We start from the raw sequence: 5,852 nt of genomic DNA on the forward strand, positions 1-5,852 counted from the left end.
CCCACAGCCCGTCAGCCACTCAGGGTGGTGGTTGCCAGACTGCTGAGCTGGCGCTGGTGGCAGGGGACGCGAGGAGCCGTGCCCCCCGCGCAGTCACATCTCTGGGAAGGCAGCCCAGCCCCGCGCCTCCCACCGCAGGTATCCAGAAGTTGTGGCCAGTTCTTGCCCAAAATCTGTCAGTTCCCACCCGTGAAATGGAGCTCGCAGTGCCGTTCTCCTCAGAGGGGCATTGGGGAGAGTCGTGAAAAGCCTGAGAAGCTCTTGGCTGCCCCGATGATGATGGATGGCGTAGGACAGACCATGAGGAAATGGTGCTCAGAGCAGGGCAAAGAAAACCTAAGGGGCCCCTATAGAACGATGAAGAAAAAATATTGAATAGCTGCTCAAAAAACTTGAATAAAATATTGGAAAAAAACACAAAATATTGAATAGTGACTGCCAGCCAGCCAGGATGCTCGTGGGCAAGGGCTCACATTAACAAAGCAGCATGGGATCATGCAATTAAAGGTTGCATCGTCCCAGAGATGGCACAGATGACCTTCGTGCTGGCGTTCCCCCCCCGCCGGGTGCTGAGTTATCAGCTGGGGTGATCTTCTGCATGGGTGCACCCATGGCCCCTCCTGGGGCAGGACGCCCAGGCTGGCAGGAGGGGATGGGAGAAATCCCACTACTACCTGTACTGGGGTGGCCAAGCCCTGGGGTACCCCCAGGGAGCAGGCAGCCGAACAAGGGCAGAAAAATCACATTTTGGGGGTGCCACAAGACTGCCCATTTTAGGGTTTGGTGGGTTGGCTGTACCTCCTATCCTTTCAGTGCAGGGCCCGCTGTTTCAGGGCTAGGATTGGGCATGTCACGCTCGATTGTGGCTCTATACAGGCTTTCTTCATGGGGATGGAGAGAAACGGGCGCTCACAAGGCATGATCTTGTCCCCAAAGCAGGATCTACAATGGCTCATCCCATTGTAGATGGGATCTACAAGTTCCTCCGAGGGCAATAAGCGGGAGCTGGATGCTGAATTTGGTGACGGATCATTTAAAAGCAGTGTCTGCAACCATGCAGCCCCTGTCAGAGCAGCCTTTTGGTAACGCTGCAGCCCCCTCCACCTGGCAGCAGTAAAAAAAAAAATCTGTCTGTCTCTTGGGTCAACGGCAGGGGTGGGACACAGGTCTGCCACCAGCTCAGCAACCACAGCTTTTCAGGTACCCTTAGAGTCTCCCAGCAGCAGGATCTCACCAGGCCAGCTCACAGCACCCTCCTGGGATGGGTTTGCCCCAAAATCTCAGCTTTGCTTCCAATGGCAGATGGAAATGGGGGACGGGGAGAACCCCATCTCAATTCCTCTGCCTAGCTGACTCCAGGAGCAGTTTTCCCAGCGCAAGCCGGCATTGGTCCAAAGTCAAAAGCTTTTGCCTGGATGCCAGGGCACTCCACGGGTCTGCCCTGGCTCGGCAAGCTGGGGTGAAGCAGAGCTGCAGGGCTGCTCCCTTCCCGCCCCAGGCTGCCTCATCCTGCCTGGGCAAAGCCCTTCTTTTGGGGATGCCACCAGCCGTCTCACCCACAGCAGGAGCTACCAGAGCACCGTGAGCGAGCTGGAGGCCACCACGGCCACCAACCTGCAGCCGCCTCGTCCAGGTGGAGACGAGGGCAGAAGAGGGAAGGGGGGCAGCTGGCAAAGTCCCCACGCTTTTTGCATTCGAGTGTCACGCTGGGACACAATGCTTGGGGAAGTGGCTTCGTGCTGGCACCCAGGGGCCGCGCAGCTGGGAGCACTTAAAAACAAAAGCCAGCAAAATCCAGCCCATGCTTGGCAGCCCGTTTGGCTTAGTGGAAGTTATTTGAAGAGCTCTCCCAGCGCGAGAGCTGGCTCTGCTCCTCCATCCATCGCAGGACAAGGACGGAGGGCAGCAGCGAAGCTGGGTTATGCTCCTTTCTCCTTCCCACACCCTTGGGAACTCTCCGGAGACTCCTTTTTTTGACGAGCAACCCACATCCTTCTGCTGAGCATCCTGTGCTCAAGGGAAACCTCTTCCCAACCTTGGATTTTACCATCCTGCGCAATCCGCCATCAAGTAAGCGTTTCATAAAAAGAGCCCTACGCTCCCCCTGTCCTCACAGCAAGTTAAACAAGGAAGAGGTATTTCTTTGTGCATAGTGACATCATCTCTGACCGTGCAATAACCCCGGCGGCTCATGGCAACTGCAGCCCCTCTCCCTCGGCACAGGCTTGGTGGAAATTCCCTTATTGCCACATTTTAAGCATTTTACCAGCAAGGCTTTGGGTGCTGCATTAAGTGCTTGCAGACATCTGCTTTTGTAGCGGGCAGCACATTTAAGTCTTAACCGCTTCAAGCAATAAAACGCATTTATATGGCCCCCAGCTTTGCAGACAGAGACAGGGGTGAGCTGAGCTGCTGGGACGCCTCTCGCTCCTTCCCAGCAGCATCCTTGCCCTCCAGCTCACCACTTCGGGAAGAAGAAAAGCTCTTCCTTCGTCCATGCAGAGGAGCTGCTCCAATTTTTAATGGGATACAGACCGCTCGCTCCCAGGCGGCCACGGGCACCGCTCCGAATCTCGGCTCAGCCTCCACACAGCACGCTGAGGCCCGCTCCCTTGCATGAGACTGGCTCAGCTGCCTCCCTCCAACACTATGGGTCCCCCAAAACGTCAGTGCTGCCTTTCCCAGCTGATGATCATCTCCACAAACACATACTGCTGCAGAGAAGCTAGGCGGGTGATTCGTTACCGCTACCATTCAGCACTTTTTCTTGATGGCCAAGGCAGCAACACTAACCTGGTATTTTGTGTTTTATTTGCACAACATGCACAGGTTCAGCCCCACTTTGTTTCAGCTTTTCTAGTAGGTCAGAGTCCTGCAGCACCGTTGCTCATCCGTGTTAGGAAATAACCACGAGGCCACGGCAGTATTTAGCTCCCGAGGAAGCTGTGGACAAACAGGAGAAAATATTCTAGCTATAACCTTGGGAGCGTCAAGCACAAGGGGAGCTTCGTGCCTCTTACACACAACTCTTCATCCAGCCCGACGTGACATTTGTGTTTTTCACAAACGAGTGATGCTGTTGACACGTCTTTGCTTCACGAAGCATCGGAAGCCCCAGGTCGTTACTGCAGAGCCTGTTGCTCCCCCCGTATTTATGCAGCTCTGTGTTGCAGTTAGCACCTACCTTTACAAAAAAAAAAAAGGGCCATTTTCCAACCTTCCTCTAACCTCCACAATTCTTTCCCAATCCCACTTCTGCCTCCCCAAGCACTCGGTGCTGCTCCCAGCTTGACGCCGTCTGAAGCACGGGGGCTCAACCTCTGCTGCTAGCGGAAGCACCAAATTGGATTTGATGCGAGACTAAACCCCCTGGACCCTCAAATTATTACGCTTCACAGGATGGGATAATCACTGAAATTAGTTTGAGACATTTATTTCTCTTGACCAGCACAGGCTGGACAGGGCTTGTTACCTGCTAAGTTTGTCCCAAGGATTAGATAAGCATTTTAGAGGAGTTTGGGGAACTATGCCCTATATTTTTGCTACTTAGAGGCACTATTTTGCAAGAGACAGGATAAGAGCAACATTTCTGCTTTCTCAGCAGCATCTCTAAATATCTTTAACTATCTCAAACGCAAATAAACGATGAATCTTGTTATCTTAAGTGACAGAGGCTGTTCACACCAACGTGCTTGACTTTGCAGGCTGAGAGTGCTGGCAGGGGACACCAGCAGCTCGGCGGAGGGGCAGCCCGGCTGCCAAGGTGCTGCGACCCCCCTCTGCTCGATTTCACAGGCAACTTGGCAACGTTTAGGGATGCGGCGAGACTCAAAGGGTGTCTGAGCACTCAACTAATTCACATTTTAGCTGGGAAAAGCCTTTACTGAAGATTCGCTAATAGAAAGTTGAAAGCGCATCCCAGCAGGGGAGACCCTGCCCCTTTCTCCCTCCCTCTCTTGGCAGCAAAATCTGTTCTTTCGCATTTACTAGTTCTGGTATTCGATGTAATTCAAACCTATCAGAAAACTAGTTTCTGCTTGCTCGTTCCTCTGTTACCCCCTCTCCCTGAACTCCTTTTCCTCACATTCTCTCTCCCTGATAAACCAGCAGAAAGCCAGGTCTGTAAAGGAATTTACTGCCTTGGTAGAAAAATCTGCTAATCTACATTAGCAGAAAATCTTGCCACGTCTCCTTGCAAACCGAAAAGGAGAACTAAATGAAATCCCACTGGGGTGCTCTTGGCTATCTCAGTGTAACAAGGTTCAGATTAAGCTGCTTGTGTCACTTGCTGCATTGCCTGGTTTTAATCCAATTTGGTTCGGGACACATAAAATAGCCGCTTTTCCGCCCTCCAGGAATCGGCAGGCACAGCCAGAGCCAAGCGAAGCGCTGGCAGGTCCCGCCTTGCGTGCACACACACCGAGCCGTGCTCACTTCTTTGCTTACACTTTTTTAGCACTACCTTTTGTCATCTGCAACACGGGACGGCCCTTCTCCGGAAAGCACGGCTCCCTCCGACTCCGGCTCCCCCTTCCCAGCCTGCCGCCCCCCGACACCGCACCTCCGCGGGGAGCAGTGGGGGCTGCACAGGCTGGATCGCGCTCAGCGCCGGCGCGGCCCCCGGCTTTCCTGCCACCACAGCCAGCTCTGGCCAACGCCGCGCTGTCCCTCAGGCCTGGTTTTACAAGAATTAAAATTAGGAACGGCGCTCCCCCGCCAACAGCCTGCAAAAAAAAAATTTAAAAAATGCCTGTGCACAGCTAAGAGCAAGGCCCCGTCTGCAGGAGCCACGGCGCTGCCCGGCTTTACCCATCGCCTCACATCACACTTACTACAGGAATTGCCAAGGGGCCGCCCTGCGCCACGGTAACTGAATCTTCCCAGAGACAGAGGCAGAAATAGCCACAATGGTGGCTTATTGCCTAGAACACCAGAGAAACAGCTCAGCCTCTAACGACAGCTGCCCTGCGTCACGCAGAGACACCGATTTTTTCTTCCCTCCATCCCAGAATCTGCCCCTTTGACTCCAGAGATGAGCAAATATTTAATTAACACATTTGACCTTTTATCAGCCCTCAATGGTGATGGCTTTCTGCACACAATTTAGGTGCTCTTTCCGGGAGCCTGCTGCAAACCTGCGACTAGGACAGCATTACAAGGTTCTTCACATCTCAAATCTTTGAAAATTTTCTTGAACTCTGGATTTGAAAACTGAGAGAACGTGAAAGTGTCATCTTCCATTATTATTTTAATAGCATTTAAGTTTGTACCTCTTAGTGCTGTAGGGTGGTAGGAAGTAGGAAACACATGCTACCTAGAAAAGCTGAGAGGCCTTTTCATTCTTTTTCCTGCGTACGTTCAAAATTTTCCAAATCTCTTGTGGGAAGAAGGGGTTGGAATTGACTGAGCAAAAATGATGCCTCAAAATGGCTGAGAACAAGCAGCTCATCGCACCAAGCTGGCAGAGAGCAGCCTGCTCCTTCTGGTTTTAGCTGGCGTTACCAGAGACCTTCTCACAATGTCATTCTTTCTACTAACCCTTTGTTCCCGATCATTGCTAAAATGCCAGAAAGTCTCACGTCAGTGAGTTTATTTCCAGTTAAGAAGATGTCCCGTGTCAGGTGCACGGTCTGACTTTGCTCAGCCTTTTCTTTCCCCCTCACCTGGTCAGAGCAGCGTGGTTCAGCGAGGACTCTTCATCCACTAAAAGCCTCCATTATTTCAGTCTGAAGCTCAGCGTGACTTGGAAGCAATACAAAGCATGAGAAACCTTACCTGCATACGGGGATGCTTATGTTCACAAGATACGCAGTATATATCGCTGAGACATTTTTAAAGTACAGCAGCACCAG

This window comes from Calonectris borealis, chromosome 12 (assembly GCF_964195595.1).
Source record: "Calonectris borealis chromosome 12, bCalBor7.hap1.2, whole genome shotgun sequence".
NCBI classification, from domain to species: domain Eukaryota; kingdom Metazoa; phylum Chordata; class Aves; order Procellariiformes; family Procellariidae; genus Calonectris; species Calonectris borealis.